Below are 24482 nucleotides of genomic sequence, written 5' to 3'. Positions count from 1 at the left end.
GCGCTGCCCCAGCTCCATCCCCCATCAGAGGACCCACGTTGGGCAGAGCCCTGATGACCCACGTTCCCAGTGATCTGTGTTGGGAACACACTGGGCTGGTGGTCATCTTGATTTGGCCCTAATTTTCTTTTCATTCATCTTCATCCCTTTAAAACAGACAAAATTGAGGTAAAAGTCAACAGATTCGTCAAAGGCATCTAAAACCTCACTTTTACTAGTGCTTGAAGGGAATCTGGTATTCAGGGAGGTAAATGGGGAGGGTTTTTGTGTTATTTGGTATATTTGTCTCCATCTCTTGGCACTCAAGGAGATGAGCGAGTTCTATCTGTCACCTCAAAACCACTCAGTGCCATTGAAATCAACTCAATCCCACCCAAATTCCTGGATTCCACAGCCCCTCAGGGTGTGATGCCTCATGTTTTAGCTTTCATATCTTTCATATTCTGCGCTGCCTAGGTTTGTAGTTTTGAACTTCCTGTTAATTGTTAGTGAGCTCTCTTCACAGAGTAGGTAGACAAAACAATTCCTTTTCTAGCTTGATACGAAGGACAGTTGTTACAAGTTCCAGGCCCAGAAGCATAAACAAGGGTGGACTGAAGAGAGAAAACAAGAAGGATGGGACTTGATCATCTGAAGCTGTAACTGGACAGTGAACCCAAATATGCAGATGAACCTAAACTTACAAAAATGTGAGACCTCATGATCAGTTGTCCATTTCTGTGACCATTTCTCGTCCATCTTGGGTGTAGCCCTGGCCAGGCTCTTGTACTGCCCAAGGTCTATCCTTTAAGGCCTTTTAATAAACTTTATTCTTAACTCTGTCTGGGCTCTGTTCTAGGTCAGCCTTCTGAAGGCATCAGGTGGAATGGGGTTGGAAGGGGATTGGGTGAAGTGGGATGCAAATCAGGAGGGGTGAGATGGGCATTGGGTGGGGCAGGATAGGTGTGATAGAGTTTGGGAGGTGTGAAATGGGGGAAATAGGGATTGGGAAGGGGTCTTGATGTCCAGCAGGAATGGGATGGGTTGAGGTTGGGATTGGGGAGGTGGGGTGGGGTCTGCAATGAGACAGCCAAAGTTTGGGGATGATGAAGGGAGGGGGAGCCCATTACTGAGTGAGTTTTTGTCAGAGGTGCCCCTGCCCAGGGAGGCAAGGATTGAGTTTCAAATGAACATTGTTAAAGTGAGAGGTGTGGGCAAGAGGGAATTCCATCCCTCTGCCTCGGAGGATGGGCCCTGCAAACCCAGGAAGAAACTCCACCCTGGGCCCCTCGTGGGGAGGCAGCCCAGGGATTTCTGATTGGGTTTGGGCCCCTGGGGTTTCTCCCTTGCTGTGTTCCCAGTGGTCCCTGACCTTGAACTCCACCCTGGTTCTCAAACCCCATCTCCCTGCCTCTGTTTGGGGCTGTCTCTGGATCTGAGTTTGTTCCTGAGCTGAATAAATGTTTTCCTGAGCAGAATCCCATCTCGTTGGTGTCCCATGCCTGTTCCTGGTAACTGTGGTATCCCTGGACATGATCCTGCGGCCCCGGAACGCAAGACCCCGCAAAATTGAGATCCACCCCCCAGACATCCAATAATCCCAAAATTCCCTACTATTCACCCAAATCCCCCCAGATTCCCTTAATTTCCCTAAAAAGCCCTTTTTGTCCCACTCCACTGCCTCCGCAGACGGTGTCTTTGGGACACCTCCAGGAATTTGGAGGGGGTCTCTCCTCCCCTGCAACCCTGAAAAACCTGCTGCTTTTGGGAAAAAAATTCCCCCAAATCCCTTGGATTCAAGGGGGAGTTCCCCATTTTTGATGCATTTTTGGAGGGTTCCTGTCATGCTATTGGGAACGATGAGAAGCACGACACAGACTCTCTTATGAGTTGAAAAGGAAAGCGAGTTTAATTACCTCAGATCATCTTTTATAGACCAATATGTGAAAGTACAGAAAGGTAAAACTCTTATTTGTTAGTAAACTAACATATCACCATCATCGGTCAGTGGGGTGCACCACCCCTCGACCTTCTCTTGCAAGAAAAAAAGAAACTGACAAACAGCACCTGCAAGGCTGTCTTCTATCTCTGAGGATTGTTTTAATTCCTCCTTTTGATTTCCCAGGACACTTTCTCAGGTGAAACTGAGAAAGATACGCAGCCTGATTTTCCACAGGCGCTGTGCTCCCTGCTTTGCTCACAGCGGGTGTCACTGAGAGGAGAAAATGGAGGCTGTCACTGCTGTGGTGTCACGGAGAGGGGAACAAAGGGGCTGTGACTGCTGTGTTGTCAGAGAGAGAAGGAGATTAGGGCTCTCACTTCTGTGGTGTCACAGAGAAAAGGAAATTAGGAGCTCTCATTGCTGTGGTGTCACAACTTGGGGAACACTGGGGCTGTGATTGCTGTAGTGTCACAGAGAGAAGGAGATTTGGGCTGTCACTGCTGTGGTGTCACAGAGAGGGGAACACTGGGGCTGTCACTGCTGTGGTGTCACAGAGAGGGGAACACTGGGGCTGTCACTGCTGTGGTGTGTGATAGATTGACATTTAAGATAAAAAGAGAAACAGCTAAGGAAGTTAAGGTTGCTGGAGGCTGATGGGAGTTTTTTGTCCGGGACAATACCTGGTCATTTCTGAGAACTGACAGTAGTTTTGCCCATTGAAAAGTGATATCAACCTGTGAACACCACCCCATAAAACTTAAGCCCGGGAATTTCTCTTTCTCTTTGGTTTCTGGCTTTTGAAGAGGTAACAGGGCTCTGGTTCAACCTCCCCCCCGCCCCCCCAGGCCAGACAAGGCTGTGGGGGGAAGCGGGGCTGGCCGGAGTTCTGCGGTTCCTGGCGGGGGATGGAGACTGTGAAGTGACAGGAGCCCCTTCCCAGAGGGGCTGAAGCCCTCGCAGGGCTCACTGAGCCTTGTGCAGCGGGGCTGCCGGGCCAGGCTGGTTCCTGGCTGGGCTTCAGTTTCTGATGCTGCTGGCTTTCAGCAGAGACTGCCGAGGAAGGGGAGGGAAAGCTCTTGAGCTGAGGCGTGCTGAGACAGTGGCCACACTCCTCCAGAGCAGCTACCAAAAATCTTCCATGAGAAGCAGCTCCAGCCGCTGCCTCGGCAGAGATCAAGGCCTGGGCAAGAGTTTAACCCTTTCACTAGCCAGATGAGACTTGCAGATTAATCCTTTTTCCAGAGAGAGGGGAAGACAGAGGGATCAACACATAAAGAGACAGCATCAGCTATCAAAGCAAGTGAGGGAAGGAATTCAACCTCAGATGGGAAGAGAATAAGGAGATGCCTGATTAAGCTGAAATTTTCTTTTGTTCAAGCTATGGAGAGGGACAATCATGTCCTGAAAAAACTCCTTGAATTCATGAAACAGTATTTTGGGGGGATGGAGTATTTCAAAGTGTAGATGTGAGCAAAAGTAATTCATTGATGAAGCTGAGTAAAGGGTGAAGTCGTTGTAATCCTAGGAGATGCTGGAAGAGGAAAGGAGAAGTGAGAGTTGTTGAAGATTTGTGGCTCTTAACAGACAAAGCAAAAATTTCTGTTTCCAGAGATGATCACAGAGACAAATGAAGAGAACTTTTGCCTTTGAAGATCTCATCCTTCAAATGACACCCCTTGAATCATGGCCCAAGAACACACCTCAGAGTGCTGTGAAATGGAAGGAAAGGACTGATGGCAGAGTTTTTGGGGCAACTGGCGTCAGAGCAATGGGAAGCCATGAGAAAATGGTTTTCATGTGAAAAATCCATAGATTGCCAAAAGAGAACTTCTTTTTCTCGACAAAAACTGGTGAAAAGACTATAGCAAAGTTACTACCGTCTTAACCACCAGGTATTTTTTTGTCCTCTATGTTGTCAGTTCCCAAAGATAGGAAGCACAGGGTGGTGGGGAAAAAGGGTTTCTGGAAGTTTTATTCTGGTTTCTTATCCTTGTAGTTTGGTTAATAAAATTACTCTATTCCTTTTAAGTTTTAAGCTTCTTTTGCCCTTCTCATAATCCACATCTCACAGGAAAAAATGACTAAGTTTTCCAGCGATTTTTAAACTAATGCTTTAAAACCACAACAGGTGTCAGAGAGAGGAGGAAATCTGGGCTGTCACTGCTGTGGTGTCAAAGAGAGGAGAACACTGGGGCTGTCAATGTTGTGGTGTCACAGAGAGTGGAACACAGGGGCTGTCTCTGCTGTGGTGTCACAGAGAGGAGAACACTGGGGCTGTCTCTGCTGTGGTGTCACAGAGAGGGGAACACTGGGGCTGTCTCTGCTGTGGTATCACAGAGAGGGGAACACGGGGGCTGTCACTTGTGCTGGTGTGTGATCGACATTTAAGAAAAAATGAGAAACAGCTAAGGAAGTTAAGGTGGCTGGAGGCTGATGGGAGTTTTTTCTCCTAGCCAATACCTGGCCATGTCTGAGAACTGACAGTAGTTCTGCCCATTGAAAAGTGACACCAACCTGTGAACACCACCCCATAAAACTTAAGCCCGGGAATTTCTCTTTCTCTTTGGTTTCTGGCTTTTGAAGAGGTAACAGGGCTCTGGTTCAGCCTCCTCCCCCCCAGGCCAGACAAGGCCACGGTGGGGAGCGGGGCTGGTTGGAGTTCTGCGGTTCCCGGTGGGTGGGTGGAGACTGTGGAGTTGATAGTAAAAGGTTATAAAATTTTAGAAAATTCGGGGACTTAGAAAGAAAGTTCGGCTTGGCAAGCCCTGGGAAAAGTAGACCGTGGGAAATGTTAGGCCTTGTGCTTGCTATAGATCATGTCAAACTGCACCTGTGTAGTGAGTATATGATAAATAATACAATTGCTAGATGTGATTAGATATAATTATTGTTTAAAGAACATGAGGAACAATGTTAGGGGGCTGGGGGGGGATCACGAGAAATCCATGCTTGAGTAAAAACAATGTTTACAATAGAACAATGTAAGTTTAATAATTAATACGTAAGTTATATGTAAGGATAGAGTATAAAAACATGTCCAACTCAAAACCAAGAAGGGTCAGATTTGGGTATGTGTACCCCTGACACCCAGAGCTCTTAATAAAGCACCTTTATATAATCATTCTGTGATTATGTGTGTTCCTGAACGCTAACATTTTGGTGACCCCAGATAAGACCTTGTGAGTGCTGCTGAGCGAGCTCGCGACCCGATCCTGCTCCAGCCGACACCGAGGGATTCTCAGCGACCCCATCAGCCGTGACCATCTCCGTGCTCACAACATCCCCAGGAGAGAAAGTGTCCTGGGTTGATTATGATGTTAAATTGTATCCCCATTTGTCCACCTAACCCAGACACAGGTTTTGTATTCTTAAAATTCCATCTGAGAGTAAAAGTGAGTGGAAAAGAAGCACCGAGTCTGTTATCAGAAACTGTACTTGCTCCCCCCCCGCACTGGGAGTTTTGACTACAGCACAGACAGACAACAAGACACAGATCGCCTTGGCTTTCCAACTAGCCGGAGCAGAGAGGTCTTCCTGGACTGTTTTCTTTCCCTTCTTCTGAAACAAATCGAACCTGCTCTGGACTGGGGACTCGGGGGAGCACCGGGAGCTTGCACCCGTGGACTACCGGGAGCCCAGCCTGGGCAGCGGCATTTTCCAGCACCAGAGGGACTGATAACAGAGTGAACACCCACAGGAAGGAGACCCTCTGAAGTTTGTAATCTTTTCTGAATGGCGAGAGGTTTTTTAATTTGATATCGTTCATTTATGTGCTGGGTAGTGCTGTACCTGTGAAATAAACAGGTTTTTTCCACTTCTCTCAGAGAAATCTCTTCCCGAACTGGTTGTTGGGTGGGAAAAAAGTGCCACGTGGGTTTGCTTCCCGGGGGGAGCCCCACTGGAGGTTTTCTCCCAAATTTGCCCTAAACCAGGACAAATACACTGGGCCTCTGGTGGTCCCGACACAACTGCCCCTGATACTGTGGGGCTCTGTTCCTTCCTCCCCATGGAAAAGAACTGGTATTCTTGTCCAGGGACCATTTTTAATTTGGCCTCCCAAATTTCATATATCCAAGGATTGCTCCCTGAAAAAAGCTGCTGAGACAGAGAGGTCGGGTTGGCCCTGTCCTCTGGTGATGTTCTTACACTATGAGAAGATGGTTTTAATTTGGAAACACCTTGCAGAAATCTCAGATATCTGCCAAAGAGGGGTCTGGAGGCCTCGGGCACATGAATATAGGGACAAACGAGCTGTATAATCTGTGGGGTGGAGACTGAGGACAATGGAGGAGAGCCATGAGATGTTTAAAGAGTGGTTTCAGAGATGGTGGATCCTTCTGACATACACAGAGCTGTCAGCAAAGGAAGGGGCCAGCGAGGTGGGGCAGCCAGGGGATAACGACAGCCTGCAGGGACAGAGGCGCAGGGCATGGACACCACAGGGCAGCCTGGGCTGGAGAGGGCACAGGGATGGGCAGCAGCTGCAAGGCCCTGCCAGAGGCAACTTGTGCAGCCCTTGGGCCATGGCTGCTGGCCCTGGGCCTGAGGCCAGCAGGGGACAAGTGACCCTGGCAGCCCTGGGGCCTCATTGCCTCCTTGGCCCTGCTCAGCAGCCTGGCAGGGGCCGCCCCATGGTGCTGCCCTTGGCATTGCACATCCCCACATGCCAGTGCCCCGGGAAGAGCCCTGAGCAATGAGGGAGGGACAGCATCTGCCTTGCCAGGGGCTGGGGCTCAGCCCTTGGCCCTTGGCATTCCTGAAACACATCCAGCTTTGCTCAGCACCACAGACACCTTTCCCTTGCTTGTCCCCAGCTGGCATCAGGGCCTCCAGTCTTCTGCTCTACCTGGAACCTGGGGACGCTTTCTCACTCGTGTCTCTTATTTCAACTACAAGAAACTTCAGTGTTTCCATCTGACTTGGAGCTCTTGAGAAGTTTCTGGAGCACACTCTGAGGGACTGAGTGTGATGCAAAGAGCCCCAAAGGCTCGAGAGGGTGATGAAAGTGCTGGTGCTGTGTCTGTGCTGCTGAGCTGGGCCGGGCTCCTGGCCCAGAGGCAGCTCCTGGCAAGGGCAGCGCTGCAGAGAGACAGCTCTGGCCAGAAGCAGCTCCTGAGCACAGCCCAGCAGGGCTGGGGCCCTGCCAGGGCAGCTCAGGGACACCAGCAGGCCCAGACAGAGCTCCCAGGGGCTCAGCACTGGCAGGGGCTGTGGGATGTCCCAGAGGGGGCTGTGTCACAGCAGCACCTCTGTGGCTGTGTCCTGGAGCCCCAGAGCAGCTGTGATGTCAGAAAGGGGCTGTGTGACAGCTCAGAGTGGGTTGTGTGAGGTCACAGATGGGGCTGTGACATGACAGAGTTTGTTGTGTGAGGTCACTGAGCAGCTATGGCATCATAGAGGGGATTCTGTGACATCAGAAATCAGGGTGTGGCATCAGTGTGGGTTGGGTGATATCACTTAGTGGGCTGTGACATCACAGAGAGGACTATGACATCAGAGGTTGAATGCATGACATCACAGAGTGGGTTGTGACATCACAGAGTTTCTGTATGACATCACAGAGCCACCACAGGGTGGGCTGTGACATTACTGAGTGGGCTGTGAGGTCACAGAGCAGACACCACAATCCCAGAGGGCGGCTCTGTGACATCAGACAGATTGTGACATCACAGAGCAGCTGTGTGACAGCAGAGAGAAGAGTGTGTGATGTCAGAGAGAAGGCTGTGACATCAGAGAGTAGGTTCTGTTATCTCAGAGGGGCTGGGACATCACAGTCCAGACTGGGACATCACAGAATGGCTGTGGGACATCCCAAGGTCTGTGGGACAAGGGGACAGGGAACCCCTGGCAGCATCCCCATATCCCCCAGGGCCAGAGCCTGGGCCAGGGCTCCTTCACCCTGTCACCAACGAGGGCTTGAGAGCGCTTAAAAAATCCCCAGCAAGGGAGCAGCAAAAACCAGGTTTAATATTAAGCACCAGCAGCACAAAGTTCCTTGGCAAGAGTCACTCTGCTCCTGACTGGACACTTCAGGCACAGCAAGGAAACAAAGCAACAACAAAATCAAACAAAATCCAGGCAACTAAACCAGAAATGAACCCAGAACCGTCCCTCTGTGTGTGTGTGTGTGTGTGTTTGAGCTTAACAGAGCTCAAACTTAACAGGACTTCACTTATGCCTTAATTTATACCTCAAACATCACAATTTAGCAAAAGCACTTAACAGTATTTAAGCTAACTTATAACTAATGACTTCAGGATTTAACAGTGGAATAACACTTAACAATATTCAACTTAGCTTATTGTTGGAGTCAGAGGCACTGAGAGTGTGCCCTTATCTCTGATGCCTGGCTCTGACATCCAAAAAAACACTGAATTTCATATAACACCATGAAAACAACTGTTAAATAGAAAAACCAGGAGTGTAAGTGTGTAGATTAAAGAGATTTCTTATGTCACTGCATGAAAAAGTTAAAGTTTGGAGTTTAAACTAGTTCAGAAAATAGAGGACAAGATGGAGGATTCAGGGTGTTGTCTCTTGTCCTTCTTTCTTCTTCATCTTCTTCTTCTAGAGGTTTTTGGGTAGTGGTAGGTGATTGGATAGAGAATGCTGCAGTGCAGCACACAGGTGTTTGGTCATTGGGTCACTAAGAAAAAATATTTCCTTGGCATTTGTTAATTGGATAAATGAACATATAAAAAACCTTGAAGAAGATCTTTGTTAGTCATTTTGCACCTTTCTATCTTAGTGCACATAGCTGCTTGTGGCTCCTTGTACCCTGCATACATGTAATGGAGATAAAAGAAGAATAAACAACCAAGTCCAAACAAGAGAAAACTGCCTCTATCTCATCAATCTTCAGTCCAAGGGGGAAAAAGAACCCATCCACAAGTGTCCCATCAGGACACCAGGGCCACACTGCACCACTGCAGATGGGAGCAAACCCTCATGGACTGCGTGCCTTACAAATCTGGCAAACCCATGTCACACACATCCCTGAATTTAGACATTTAAAATATGTACATTTATCCACAGATACCTTTTCATCAGCAATATGTGCTATAAAACACACAAGAGAAAAGGGTCGGGATGCCATTGCACACTGGCAGTCAGCCTTTGCTGTTTTGAGCATCCCTCATAGCATCAAAACAACACACATCTCACAGAAAACAAAACATTTCCTGCAGCCCTGGAGTGTAACACACCACACTGGCGTTCCTCAAATAACAATAAAACAGGCCATTGTGGAAAGAGCACATGGCACTTTAACAGGAATTACTGAAAAACAAAAGGGAGGAATGTGTGGTGGGACCCCAGAAAGCAAAGTAGCTAAGGCTGTTCATACAATAAATCATTCAGCAGTATCAGAAGATCCCCAAACCCAGGCTCGCTTGAACTCTGCAATTCTAACACAAGTGAAAGACTTAGCAATGTGAGCTCTAACAAAAATTACCAACTTGTCAGTGCCAACCCAAAGCTATTCAAGTAGAAGATAAAACCCCCATGAGCTATATATGCAGTGAAGCAAGGGGTCAATTAATGCTACAACTGGCACGAGATAATGCAAACCAAGACTGTAGAAAAATTATAGCTGCAGTACCTCAAGGGAATCCATCTCTGGAGGAGATGATTACAGCATGTGCTAAGGTTGGGACTGGATCTCATCACATGGATATGCTAGCCAATTCTATTACAGCTGCTGTTAAACTCACACCCCATTGCTACAAGTGTGGACAACAAGGCCACGGGAAAATAAACTGTCCACACAAGCCCATTCCACAGGGGACAGCTCAGGGACAAAGAAGTGATAATGCAAGCTGCAACCGATGTGAAAGAGTTGAACATACAGCCAAAGGACACAAACAACACCCTCCTGACAGTACCTCTACGGATGTGACGGAGCAGATTAAAGAAGAGTAACCAGAACAACTTATTCACCATGAAAATCAGACTCTTGAAAAGACAGTTCATTTAAAAACTGTTTGTTTACAAATTGTTTTTCTGCTAAGTTGGGTTTTTCTCACGGTTCTAAACATTGAATGTTTTTTGTTTCTTGTTTATAGAGTTCAGGATAATCTCAGTTCTAAATACTTTCTTGTTTTTTAATGTTAAGTTGTAACTTTTAACTATGAGTAGTTAACCTGTGGCATGTTAGCTTAAAGGATTGTGATCCTGTCTGCCAGCTCCTGGAAGGGAGTGTTGCAAACTCAATTTAGTACACAAAGCATATTGCTAGCTGAAGAGAATTAATTGTGTCAAGTTAACTAGAAAACTTCATTCAAATTAAACCCATGCTGTCCCTGTTATCATGTCTGCAAAGGGCCCTTGCAGATAGGGTAACAGAGAGCATTTTATATTTTTTAATTTAACCAAAAAGGGTAAATAGTCACAGTATGGTCACAGTAGAGCTGGTCAGGACTGGACAAGGTAAATCTAGACATAACACAAATCTAATTTAGCAGTAAATTCTCTTTAGCCATAGATTTTAGCACAAATTTAATTTAGTGAGCCTAATTCATGTCTGAACCACTGCACACCACTGGGCAGGATGCAGAGCAGGGAGGGAAGTATCAGCCAATGGCTGTCTAGCCTGGGAAATCTGAATTTGGTATTCAAGTGAGTTCTGAATAATAAACGAGGCTGTTTTGTCTGATGAGCACCTGGAGCATGAATCGTGGATTTTGTCTCCTCACTCACGACCAGCACGTTACAGATACACCTTGGGCAGTACAAGAGCCTGGCCAGGGCTACACCCAAGATGGACCAAAAATGGTCATAAAAATGGACAAATCATCACGAGGTCCCATATTTTTAGAAGTTTAGGTCCATCTGCATATTGGGGTTCATTGTCCAATTACAGCTTCAGATGATGAAATCCCACCCTTCTTGTTTTCTCTCTTCAGTCCACCCTTGTTTATGCTTTTGGGCCTGGAACTTGTAACAACTGTTCTTGGTATCAAGCTAGAAAAGGAATTGTTTTTTCTACCTACTCTGTGAAGAGAGCTCACTAACACTTAATGTGAAGTTCAAAACTACAAACCTAGGCAGTGCAGAATATGAAAAATATGAAAGCTAAAACATGAGGCATCACACCCTGAGGGGCTGTGGAATTGAATAATTTTGGAGAGGGATTGAGAAGGTTTCAGTGGCATTAAGTGGTTTTGAGGTGACAGATCGATCCCTCTCACCTCTTTGAGTGCCAAGAAATGGAGACAACTCCACCAAATAACCCCACAACCCTCAAATACTCACAAGTATCTCCAAGATTGCCTTGAAGCACTAGTAAAATGTGAGGTTTTAGATGCCTTTGATGAATTTGTTGATTTTTACCACCATTTGTTGGATTTAAAGGGATGAGAATGAATCAAAAGATAATTGAAACCAAAATAAAATGACCTCCAGCCCAGTGTGTTCCCAACACAGATCACTGGGAACGTGGGTCATCAGGGCTCTGCCCAACGTGGGTCCTCTGATGGAGGATGGAGCTGGAGCAGAACATGAAGCTCTTCCTGCACTTGGGGCACTCGCAGGGCTTCCCTTACCTTCCCTTGCCTCTGTTGGTGTTGGGTCAAGTTAGAGCTCCTGGAGAAGCTCTTCCCACACTGGGGACACTCATAGGGCCTCTCCCCAGTGTGGATGCGCTGGTGGGTGATGAGGGTGGAGTTTTGCTTGAAGCCCTTCCTGCAGTCGGGGCAGCGGAAGGGCCTCTCATCCGTGTGAATGTGCTGGTGCAGGAGGAGAGTGGAGCTGGTCTGAAACCTCTTCCCACACTCACCACACTCGTAGGGCCTCTCCCCAGTGTGGATGAGATGGTGGATGGTCAGCTGGGACCTCTGGCTGAAGGTCATCCCACACTCCCCACACTCATAGGGCCGTTCCCCAGTGTGGGTCCTCTGGTGGATGATCAGGTGGGATCTCTGGCTGAAGCTCTTCCCACATTCCCCACACTCGTAGGGCCTCTCCCCAGTGTGGATGCGCCGGTGGGTGATGAGGTGGGAGTTTTGCTTGAAGCCCTCCCCACAGTCAGGACAGCAGAAGGGCCTCTCATCCGTGTGAATCCGCTGGTGCACGAGGAGAGTGGAGCTGCTGTGAAACCTCTTCCCACACTCAGGACACTCGTAGGGCCTCTCCCCAGTGTGGATGCGCCGGTGACGGATGAGGTTGGAGCTGCAGCTGAAGCCCTTCCCACATTCCTCACACTCGTAGGGCCATTCCCCAGTGTGGATCATCTGGTGGCGGATCAGGGTTTTCCTCTGGCCAAAGCTCTTCCCACACTCCAAGCACTTGTAGGGCTTCACCCCATCCTGAAGCTGCTCATGGACCACCAGCTCAGAGCCCCGGCTGGATCTCTGGCCACTTTCCCGGCACAGGGTGGGTCTTTCCTCCTCAGAGCACCCTGGGATGGGTTTGGAGCCCCTCCTCCTGCGGGATCTCTGAAGCTTTTCCTCCCCATTGGATTCCTGCACTGTGGAGCTGCTCAAAATGGCCTCTTCCATAAGGTTCTGCTGTGGGGATTTGTCCTCCCTGGTCTCCATCCTCAGCTCCTTGTCTGGGGGAAGAAGGACAAGGAGAGGATGGGATTTGCCTCCGTGCCAGAGGGAAGGGGAAGGAGATCCCCCCAGTGCGTCCCCGGCAGGACGGCGTCGGCAGCGGGGTTGTCCTGCAGCCGGGGGCCAGGCTGGGATGGGAGATGGAGCAGGAGAGAGGGGGAAAGGGGCACTGACTTCCTCCTCACCTGCCTGGGTGTCCTGGAGCATCTTCCTCTTCCTCACAGCCTCCTTCTCCATCTGGACAAGGTCTGGGAATGGGAAATACTGGTTTAGGAAAAATACAATTCACAAGCACATTGGGTATGGGGGTTCCTCCTGCCCACATCCATCTCTAGAAGTCACCAGCCTTCCATAAAAACCTCCCAAACACCAAGATTCAGCCCTGAAAATGCCTCCCAGGAGTTCCCCATCTCTGGTCTCTCCCCTTTGGTGTTCAGGGGTTCCCCCCTGTCCCAGCTGCTGGGGGTCACACTTGTACTTTGGGTCCCCTGTCTGCTCGGTCCCTGCCCTCCCCAGGCTGCTGGGAGCACCAGGAATCCAAAAAGCTCCCCCTGTTTCCATCTCCCCACTCAGGGATGCTGGGACCCCCAGTGTCCCCCAAGGGGCATTTTCCGCTCAGCTTTGCAGTCCTTAATTCTTAAATATCCCCACCAAAAAAATCCTGGTGTTGTATAAGGTTAGCCCCTACCTAACCTCCCTTTTCTTTTCCCTATCCCATTGGCTGTAACCCCCCTGTATCCCCTGGCCACCCCCTCCCCCAAGTTTAAGAGAGCACCCGAGGAATCTCAGCCTCTTTCTTGTCCCAGGCGATCCACACACAATAAACCCAGGACCACGTCTCGGAAGTCTGAGCCTTCTTTGTCTAAAATACCTTAGGTCCATGTTGGATATATTTTGAGACCCCTTCCCGCCCGTGTTCTGTGAAGGGCGGACACATCCCCATGAGGGACAAGAATGAAGGGGTTTGTGGAGTATTTACAACATCTTCCTCCCTCTCCTCCCCTTCCATCCCTCCTTCTTCTCCTCTCTAACTCCACCTCCTTCTCTTACTTCCATCCCTTCTCTCTCTCCTTCTTCATCCCTCCTCTTCCATCCCTCCTCCTCCTCCCCCAGGAGCAGTGACACCCTCGGTGCCCCGTTCCCAAACCCCTCACAGCCCACGGCAGGAGCGGGGATGGAGCCGGGACAGGTCGGGATGGGCAGCGCGGGGCTCTCCGCTGCTCCCACCCGCTGGGGACGGGGGGAACCTGGCCCGGGGAAAAGGAGAGGGAAACTGGGAAAATTGGGGGCTGCAGATCCAACCTGGGGCTGGCTGGGGACCCTGGCTGGGGACTGCCAGCCCTTGGGGCTCCTCTGGGGAGATGTGGGAGGGGGGAACACAGAGAGGGCTGGGGGATGCCAGGAGTGGCAGCACTGGCAGGGACTGGTTTGTACTGGGATCATCCTGGCAGTGGCTGAGATTGCACTGGCTGTGTACTGACATCATACTGGGATCATACTGGGAGCAGCTGGGCCCATGCCAGGAGAGACTGCGATCACACTGAGGGAGACTGGAATCATACTGGGATCAGACTGGGATGATACTGGCAGTGAGTAGGAGCCTCCAGGGGGCAACTGAGACCAGGTTGGGGGCAAATGTGATATACTGGGAGTGAATGGGATCATGCTGACGCTGACTGGGAGTGGTTGAGAGCAAATGGGATCATGCTGGAAGGAACTGGGAAGGACTGGGAATATGCCCTGCGCTACCCAGAACCCCGGGATCGCCCCCCATATGTCCCATAAGTGTTCCCCAAACCCTCCAGGATCCCCGAGTGCCCCCTCAGCGCCCGTTCGGGACCCCCCAAAGCGTCCCTGCATCCCTGAATGTTCCCGACCCCACAGATTCCCCTTCCAGCCACTGCTGGGAATTCATCTCCCATCATCCCACAACACAGTTCCGCGCCCAAACCTCCTGCCGTGCCCCGCGCCCTAAAGAGCCCGGTTACAGCTCCCCAAGTTCCCCCCAAGTGCTCCCGAGCCGTATACATTCGCCCCCAGGACCTGCAGCACGGCTCGGACGCAAAAGTTTTCTCCAAGCGCTTCCCCACACCGCCAAACGCGCCTTCCGAGCCACTTCCGGGACTACAGCTCCCATCATGCTCCGCGGCGCCCATAGAGCGCTATTCCAGCCGGGACTCCATCTCCCGTCATGCCCTGCGCCTCACCGGAATCCATTGGAGCTGCGCCTTCAACTCCCGTGATGCTCCGCGGCCCCTTTAAACCGTATTATACCGGCGCCTACAACTCCCATCATCCCCCGCGGCCCATAGATTCCCTGTTACAGCCCCCCAAGTGCCCGCCCGGACCCCAAAGGGCCCCCAGATTCCCCTCCCTGACCTCCAAGCGCCCCCCTGGACCCCCAAGTGCTCCCCCGGACCCCGAATTGTCCCACAGAATCCCTAAGTGCCCCTCCAAGTGCCCACCCGGCTCCTCTTAAGTGTCCTCCAGACCCCCAGGTTCTCTCTAAATTCCCTCCCCAGACCCAAAACTGCCCCAAATGTTCCCCAGAAAAGTTCCCCATGGACCCCAAAGTGGTCCCTTTTACCCTGTCTGAGAAAATGATAAAAATGATGATCAAAGGACTAAAAATATGTGTAATTATCATAAAGAGGGAGAAATAGTGACCAATTAATTAATGAAGGGAATTGTGGTACTTTGAACCAAGGACCGATAATGTTTTTAATTGCTAAAAATGTATCAATTCTTTTATATAAATATAAAAATTAGGTTATAAAAATTCAGAATAATAGTATAAAAATAAAATTTTATTTTTATTAATTAATTAGATTTTAATTATAAAGAAAAATTATAAAGAGAAATGTTTTCAATGTTTTGGGATGTCAGTCCCAGGTGGGCGATGTCAGACATGCTGAGGCTCGGGGTGAGGAGCAGGCTGTCCAAACAGGGGCAGCCCACAAGGGGCTCATTCTTCTCTGTGACCAGATGTCCTCAGGAGACATTCAGCATCAGGATTGTAAAGAGTAAATCGTGACCTCCTGATCAGTACACAAAGATGTTTTACAGTTTGAACAGTAGAATGTTGTCACTGTAAGGTGCCTTCTTTGTTAATATACCTCATGTTGTGTCATGTTTAGTAAATACCAATGTTGTTGTACCAGCCTTCTTTGTTAAAATATTGGTATAAATGAAATTAGAATTTTGACAACTAGGTCCCTTGGCTTAATGGCAGTTTAATTAAAAATCAATGCAATTTACTAAATTGAATAGTAATGTGGTATAAAAGAATTCAGTTTAGTAAAATAATACAGTTTAATAAAAAATTAAAATTTATATATAATCTGCTAGAAATTAAGTATGATTAAAGCATAAGCAAAACTGACCAGGCTATGGAGGCTTCCCACATTGCCTCATGTTCAAAACAAAGCACTTCTGGCTAAACTTACATACTGTATGCTTATACATATTCATTAATGTTTCCTGTAAGTTTCCTCCTATTTCCGACTTTTCTGACTTTATGTCACTTTTGTTCATGGCGCACGCCTCACTTGTTGTTAGGGGGTCTTCAGTCTTCTTTTGGTGGTCTTTTGGCAAAGGCTTCACCTCTTCCTCATCGTCCTTTGGATAACCTTACAGGTTTGTGTGTGTGTACTAAGCGTTGTGTTATGTTAGTCTACTAATTAGCCTTATGTTTACTAATCTTTAGGCCCAATGCCTAAATTTGTTCTAATTTTGGTCCATCTCAAGGCCATTTTGGTCTTGAGACACCATTTATCTTCTAAACTACATCCTGTACCTTGAATTTGACATGCAACATCTGCAAAGGGGTACATCTGTTTTGTAACACTGATTCTTGATTTTTTCTAGTAATAACAACTTTAGTAACAGTTACACTTTTGTTAGCACAAACCAATTCCATTTATTACAACTGCAAATACCCCTCATGTCCCTTTTCATTGGTTTCCATGCTAACGGCCTTGCTTTCTTCCTTATTATGGATAAACTTGTATTTTCTCAATTTCTTCTTTTGCTAACTCAATTGTTTGGCCTGCAGATCAGCTGCTGAGCCCATCCACATTCACCTCTTAGTCTTCAGAGGGAAACTGAGCACAGTGAGAATCTCCCAGTGTGCAAGAGGGTCCCTGTGTGCCAGCTGCAGCTGGGGCCTCAGCCATCTCCTCTCTCAACAGGTTCCCCTCTGCAGCTTCACAAGAAAAGCCAAACACCTCCCTCAGGGACACCTGCACCACACATTTCACATCTCCATGCCCATACGTGATGTCCCTGTCACAGCTGCATTACCAGCTTGCTGCTGTGCAGATGCTGCCACCACCCAAAGCAAGGCCCTGTGTCCCTGAAGGGACCCGCCCTGCTCTGTGGCCTGGACTGAAGGTGGGTCCCTCCTGCCAGGGCAGGGCCCAGCACAGCTCTTCTGTTCCAATAAAGAGATGGAGCTCTCACCCCAGTGTCTGCCTGGTACCACCAGCAAAGCCCACACAGCACCAGCCCTGGCTGAGCTCCATGTCCAGGAGCAGGCAGGGCTGACCATGGTGTGGGCAGGCAGGAGCCAGGCAGGGGCTACTGTGACCAGCGGCAGGGCACTGAGGGGCTGGGGGAGTCTGTGTTGAGCATCCCTGGGATGAGGGCACATTTCCTTCAGTGGCATCACCTGGGCCTGGACCTCCTCCAGTGCCATGCCCAGGAAAAGAGGCATCAAGAACCATCAAGAGCATCTCCTGGGACACCGCCTGACCAGCAATGTCAGCAGGCAAAAACAAGGTTTTGTTTATCAATGACCCTTTGATGAAGTCAAAAATTTACAATCAGTCCAGTACAGATTGGAGTGCAGATGGGAGTACACCTGGGGGGTACAGCCAAGGCCATGAGGTCACAGCAGCCTGTGGGGTGACAGCAGGCTGAGGTGACAGCAGGCTCTGAGGTCACAGAGGTCCCAGAGCCCCGTGGTTGCACAGCACCACAAGGACCGAGCAGTCAGTCCTTGACCACGACTGTTGTGGCAGCAGCAGCGGCGGCAGCAGCGGTGCTGACATTGGGACAGCGGTGTCAGGACAGTGGTGGCAGCAAGAGCTGCAGGACTGGCAGTGGGCAAGGCACCATGGCCTTTGCTCTGCGCCTCCTCCTCCTGCTCCTCCTGGCAGTGGCCCTGCCTGACAGGGCTGCCCAGGCTGCTCCGTGGCGAGCAGGGCGAGCAGGTGAGCCGGCGGCCTGGCTTCCCTTTCCTGGGACAGCACTTCCTTCTCCCTGGGAAGCTTTGGGGATGGTTTTCCTCAGGGCTTTAGGGGGGGTTTCCTCTGTGGGAGGGACAGAGGCTTCAGGGGCCCTGGGCTGGTCCCACTGCCCCTCCAGAGATGTTGCACAGGGGCTGAAAAGAGGGTGGAGAGTGACCAGAGCCAGCCCAGAGCTCCCCAGGCCTCTCTGCAGCTTTGGCCATGTCCATTGACATCTGGCTCCCACAGCCTTACCCAAACCCCTTGCAGTGCCCAGTTCCCTGAAGCAGAAGGGGGTCCCAGCACATCATGTAATGGTTCTGATCTGTGCCTAGCACAGCAGGAAGGGATCCATGTCAGCCTCGCTGCCCCACTGCTGCTTTCACACACTGCAGGGCTGTTTCCCCGCCTGGCCTGGCTGCAGCTTCTCCCCAGCCTCTGCAGGAAGGCATTTGGCATCAGCTGACAGGGAGCCCAAACTGCACCATGGTCCATGCACACCCAGAGATCCCCTGCAATTTCCCAGTCTTGGGGCAGATGTGGAATGGCAGCTCTTTGGAGGAGGGAGGGCCCTGGCCTGGCTCCAAAGTTTTGATGGCTTCCTCAACCTTATCCATGACTTTGACAAGGATTGCCTTTTGAAGATGCCACCTTCCTGTTGGGGAACAGCCCCACCTGATCCAGCTGTGGCTCTTCCTTTCTCCAGAGTTGAACCCAAAGGCTGTGCTGAAGGCGGTGTTTCCCGGAGGAAGCAGTGGCTCATGGGCAGCCTCTGCTGCAGGAAGGGAGGCCATGCCAGGCACAGTCTCAGTCCCTGGAGGTAATTGCTGTGCCTCTGGGCCTGAGCCCTGCTGGGGCCTGAGCTGCCATCTCTGCTGCTTGGCTGTGTGAGCACAGTGCAGAGGAATTATCCTGAGCAGGCTCAGGGCACTTGGCTACTGAGCAGTCCTGCTGGGATCCCTCCATGGGAGACACGTCCAAAAACCTGGCAGCTGCTGCAAGGAGTGCCCATGGTGGGGAAAGGGTTGAGGGGGAGGGTAAAGCTCCAGTGTGCTCTGAGAGGGCCTGGCTCTGTCCCCTTGGGCTGGGGGAGCTGTCCCAGCTGAAGGACGGAGGGCAGGAGAGAGGGCAGGAGGGAGGTTGGGATATCGGTGGCACTGAATGCTGCGGCTTGGCCCAGGGCTTAAAGGTTTCCTCTGTGGCAGGGAGAGCCCAATGAGAGTCCCAATGCCCCACCAGGGTTTTGCACAGGGCCTGCAAAGAGGGTGGAGAGTGACCAGGAGCCAACCCAGAGTTCCCCAAGCCCCTCTGCAGTTTTGGCCATTTTTATTGACCTTTGGCTCCCACAGCCTTACCTGACCCCCTTGCAGTGCCCAGTTCCCTGAGGCAGAAGGGGATCCCAGCACACCATGGAATGGTTCTGATCTGTGCTCCTTTCTAGACAAGCGTGGTAGGAAGGCTTCTCCAGCAGCTTGGCTTCATGAAGATTTTCTGCCTCTGGAGCCCCATGCAGGTATGTTCTCACTGTCCCAACAAGGAATAATCATTGACAACCTGTCACAAACCAGGTGACAGAAGCTGCTGTGGCTGTTGAGTTACAGGTGTGTCTGCAGCAAGGACATTTCAAGCTCCTTTGCTGGTTGCTGCACGCAAGCCCAGCTCCCATCACAGGGGTGAGTTGTGTGTCCCTGCTGATCCCACAGGCTGAGCCCTGGTTCTGTGGGATCCATTCATCTGAAATGGAAATACTTTCCGTTAAGTTTCTCCTAGAGGGAGGAACAAACCTACGGGAGACAAGATGCTGAGTGAACTGGATAGACGCCATGGTGGGTCCATGTCCCTCAGCCTTCTCCTGAGACTCAGCAGCCGGGGGCTTTCTCTGCACATCTGGACACACCGTGCCCAGCACAGCAGGAAGGGATACATGTCAGCCTCGCTGCCCCACTGCTGCTTTCATGGCCTGCAGGGCTGTTTTCCAGCCTGGCCTGGCTGCAGCTTCTCCCCAGCCTCTGCAGGAAGGCATTTGGCATCAGCTGACAGGGAGCCCAAACATGCACACCCAGAGATCCCCTGCAATTTCTCAGTCTTGGGCTAGATGAGGTGTAGGGGCTGTTTGGAGGAGGGAGGGCCCTGGCTAGCCCAAATAACCTGGCTTTTCTCCTGATCCGTATCCATGACTTTGACAAATATTGCCTCTTGAACATGCCACCTCCTCAATGGGGAATGGTTCCATCTGATCCAGCTGTGGCTCTTCCTTTCTCCAGAGATGAACCCAAAGGCTGTGTTGAAGGCAGCGTTTCCTGGAGGAAGCAGTGGCTCATGGGCAGCCTCTGCTGCAGGAAGGGAGGCCATGCCAGGCACAGTCCCAGGAGGTAATTGCTGTGCCTCTGGGCCTGAGCCCTGCTGAGGCTTGAGCTGTATATCTCTGCTGCATGGCAGTGCCTGCCTTTCAGGGATTTTGCACAGAGCATGGAAAAGGTGTTGAGAGTGACCAGAGCCAGTCCAGAGCTTTCCTCAGGCCCCTCTGCAGCTTTGGCCATGTCCATTGACATCTGGCTCCCATGGCCTTACCTGACCCCCTTGCAGTGCCCAGTTCCCTAAGGCAGAAAGGGATCCCAGCACACCATGGAATGGTTCTGATCTGTGCTCCCTTCTAGACTGGGATCGTGACATGGAGCATCTGCAAGTGCTGGTAGATGGTGGTTTGAAGACCTTGCCAGATGCTGGAGGCAAGTTTTCAATGTCCCTTTCTACACAGAATAATCAGTGTCAAGGTGGCAAGAGCTCACTCATGTGCCATTTCCCTTGAGAGTCTGAAGGTTGATGGATTCTGGAAACCTCGCCCTGCTCCCTTCTGGAGCCCTGAGTGATCCCACAGCATCGCTGTCAGTGGGAGGAAGGAGCATTTAGCTGTCAGTCTTCTTCCCGTGTGCAATGCCAATGTTCATTGTTCATGAAGAAGTTCAATGTGCTCTGTGCAGCCACGGAGAAGAGCAGAGAGGAAGGGGCCGGGCCCTGGGCTGTGCCCCGGGGCTGTGCCTTGTGTGGCTCATTTGCCGGCCGCACGGAGCCTGAGCTGTTCTGGCTGCCACTGCCAAGCCCTGGCCCTGCCTGGGGCTCAGTTCAGAGCTGCTGGCAGCTCCAGGGAGTCCTTTCTCCCCTGACTGCCGTGCAAGGGGTTCCTTCCATCCCATTGTGGGGCCACTGCAGGCATGTGGTCCCCCTGCCCCTGCTGCTGAGTGGAAGGCAGAGATGAGGGAGTGCCTTGGAGGGCAGCAGTCACCCAGGTGCACTCACTGCCACTCTGGCCTGAAGAAGAATCTTCAGCAGTGTCACAGGAGCTGTTCTGTCCTGCCTTTCGTTGCAGATGAACTTGATTATGAGGATGATCTGGATTCCCGATCCATATCAATTACTGAGCCTGATGATGAGGAATATTCTGAGGGTAGGTGAAGGCCTTTCCCCCTGGGAGAGCTGCCAGCTCAGAGCCCAAAGCTCGGCCAGGGCGGCATCGCTGCAGGTGCCAGGACAGAGCCGTGCACGTGTGTGCCCTCGCTCTGCGTGATCCTCTCACTGCTCCTGTGGCTCAGTGCTGCCTGTGCAGATCAGCAGAGATGAGAGAAGCTTCTGTGGCTGTTGAGTTACAGGTGTGTCTGCAGCAAGGACTTTCCCAGCTCCTGAGCTAAATTCTGCAAGCAAACCCAGCTCCCTTCACTGGGGTGTGTGGTGCATCCCTGCTGACCCCACAGGCTGAGCACTGGTTGCGTGGGATCCATTCCTGGGAAGTGGAAATACTTTATATTATGGTCCCCGGAGAAAGAAGAACAAACCTATAGGAGATAGTAATGTAGCAATGGGGGAACTCAAATATCTGGACATAATCCTGAATGATCTGGAGGGATGCCGTGGTGGGTCCATGTCCCTCAGCCTCCTCCTGAGACTCAGCAGCCGGGGGATTTCTCTGCACATCTGGACACACTGTGCCCAGCACAGCAGGAAGCAGATCCATGGCAGCCTCGCTGCCCCGCTGCTGCTTTCATGCCCTGCAGGGCTGTTTCCCAGCCTGGCCTGGCTGCAGCTTCTCCCCAGCCTCTGCAGGAAGGCATTTGGCATCAGCTGACAGGGAGCCCAAACTACAGCACAGGCCATGCACACCTGAAAATTTCCGGTCTTGGGCTAGTTCACATTTAGGGTCTGTTTGGAAGAGGGGTGGCCCAGGAGCATTTCCAAAACCCTGGGCATTTTCCTGATCCTTATCCATGTCTTTGACAAGTATTGCCTGGAGAAGACCAGCACAGCACAGAGAAATTGTGCCATTCAAGCTCAGGGGTTTGAGCAGTCTTGTGCCAAGGGGTGGCAAGGTGCCTGCAGGCCCCAGCTCTGGGGGAAACAGAGAACGTCCTGGCTGTATCCAGCGTGCTGCCAGCTCAGCAGTGGAGCACAGCACGGCTCACGCTGCCCATTGCTCCCACAGATGCAGCTGGCACCACAACACATGCTCAGAATATCTGGGAAAGCATGAGAAGAGTTTTCTACCAGGGAACACATGGTTTGATTAAGTTAATGGCCATTGTGGCTGGTGGAGCAGTTTTCCTGATGATGTGCTGTGCTGGAATCTGGTATTGCTGGAAGAGAAAACGGTGAGTGTTTTGTGATCTCGGCCTCAAACAGTTTATTGAAAGGCTGCTCATAGTCAGGAAACATTCCCAGTGAGGCTGCTGTGGACTTGTGGATAGTCCTTGGTTGCCCAAATAACTCTGCTGAGAGTTCTGCTGCTGCCCAGGCCTTTCATTGGCCTCTTAATTGCTGGGCCTTGTCCTGGGGAGCCCGCTGGGGCTGCAGCCAGTGCTGGCTGCCACTGAGGCTGCCTGGCCAAGAGCAGCCCCAGGAGTAGCGGGCAGAGGCAAAGCAAGGTGGGCAGGAGAAAGAGCAGGGACATGATTGGCCTTGACAGGCAGAGGTGCTCTGGGGCCTGCTCCTGGCCAGGGACCCTGCCCAGAGCCATCCCCTGCTCTCCAGGGCCTTGAGGGGCAGCTGTCCAGCTGGGCCAAGCTGTGCCAGCAGCTCCAGCCGTGCTGGGGAGCCTTGGCAGCTCTGGGCCCTGCTGTGCAGGAGGGTCCCTGTGTGCCAGCGGCAGCTGGGGGCCTCAGCCACCTCTTCTCTCCACAGGAGCGCCTCTGCAGCTTCAGAAGCCCTGTCAAACACCTCAGTTTGGGAGACCTGCACCTGTCATCCTGCATCTTCAAGCCAGTGTCCGTTGTCCCTGCCACAGCTGCATTATCAACTCATTGCTATGCCCATGCTGCCACCAACACACAGAACAGAAGTCTCTGTCCACAAAGGGTTTGGCCTTGGTCTCCAGACAGGACAGAAGGCAAGGGTCTCCTGCCAAGGCAGGGCTTGAGTCCAGCAGCACCTTTGGGCTTCAGCTCTGGTATCTGGCTGGTACTACCAGCAGTGGCAGAGCTGCTTGGTTGGGCACAGCCCAGACTGGGCAGGCAGCAGCCAGGCACATGGCTCCTGAAACACCATACTACCTTTCTTTTTTGTTTCGCAAAATTAGAAATTTTTAGAAATATTTAGATTTTTTTTTTTTTTTTGTAGAATAAATCCACAAATATTTCTTCCCTATTTCCATGTCAGTTTAGGAATTTTCATTGTAGTTTTATAAATCTGATAAGAGTAGAATATTTTTACATTTCTGCAATAAAAAATAAAATTGCATTTAATTCTTAATGCTTACTGTTGCACCACCAGGACAAAGCCGGCCCAGCGCAGAGGAATTATCCCCAGCAGGCTCAGGGCACTCGGCTACTGAGCAATCCTGCTGGGGTCCCTCCATGGGAGACACTTCCTGAAACCTGGCAGCAGCTGCAAAGGGGTGCCCATGGTGGGGAATGGGCAGAGGGGGAGGCCAAAGCTCCAGTGTGTCCTGACAGGACCTGGCTCTGTCCCCTTGGGCTGGGGGAGCTGTCACAGAGCAGGGAGGGTCAGGGGTGGCAGTGGCTGCTCAGGGATGGGTTTGGCCCCTGTCCCTTGAAGGAGCCACTGCCCAAGCAGCTGTGCTGACCCTGGGCTCTGCTCCCGGCTTTCTGGGCTTTGTTGGGTGGCACAGCCCATGCCTGGGGACAGCAAGGTGCCTGCAGGCTCCAGACCTGTGGGAAACAGAATATCCTGGCTGTATCCACCGTGCTGCCAGCTCAGCAGTGGAGCACAGCACAGACTCACGCTGCCCATGGCTCCCACAGATGCAGCTGGCACCACAGCACGTGTTCCCAATTCCCAGAAAGGCATTGGAGAGGTTTCTGTCATGGAACACACTGCTGGCTAGAGTTAATGGCACACCTGGCTTTTCTATGGCATGCAGGTGATGGGGGACCCCTGTAAGGCTGCCAGATGATTGGGGTCCTTCGTGAGGCACGGGCAGGGTGTTGTGTTTTCCAGTAAGACAGGCACAGGTTTGGGTCTTTTGTAAGTGGTGCATGTGGCTGAGGTTTCCTCTTGAAATTCTTAGGGGAATTGGGATCACTTCTATGGCTACAGGTGACTGGAGAACCCTGTAAGACTGGCAGGGGGCTTGAGTTCCTCATGATTTACGTGACCATTTAGTGGTTGCCATCAAGGCCTGGAGAGGAGCCGAGTCCTTCCTAAAGTGGGCCGGGGGCCGGATTCTTTTGTGAGGCACATGAGGTTATTTTGGGTCTCTCAAAAGGTGTGCACAGATTTCCTGTGAGGAACAAGGGATATTTTGGGGTCTCTGCCAAGGTTTGCAGAGATTCTTCA

General features: G+C 51.2%; 1 pseudogene; it reads left to right on the top strand.

Moving 5' to 3' along the window:
- LOC131586325 (uncharacterized) overlaps nt 1-24482 on the top strand; it is a 1027770-nt pseudogene that overhangs the window by 523476 nt on the left and 479812 nt on the right.

The sequence above is a fragment of the Poecile atricapillus genome, chromosome 19 (assembly GCF_030490865.1).
Source record: "Poecile atricapillus isolate bPoeAtr1 chromosome 19, bPoeAtr1.hap1, whole genome shotgun sequence".
NCBI classification, from domain to species: domain Eukaryota; kingdom Metazoa; phylum Chordata; class Aves; order Passeriformes; family Paridae; genus Poecile; species Poecile atricapillus.
The sequence above is the reverse complement of the archived record's forward strand: the minus strand, read 5'-3'. Positions and strand labels throughout refer to the sequence as shown.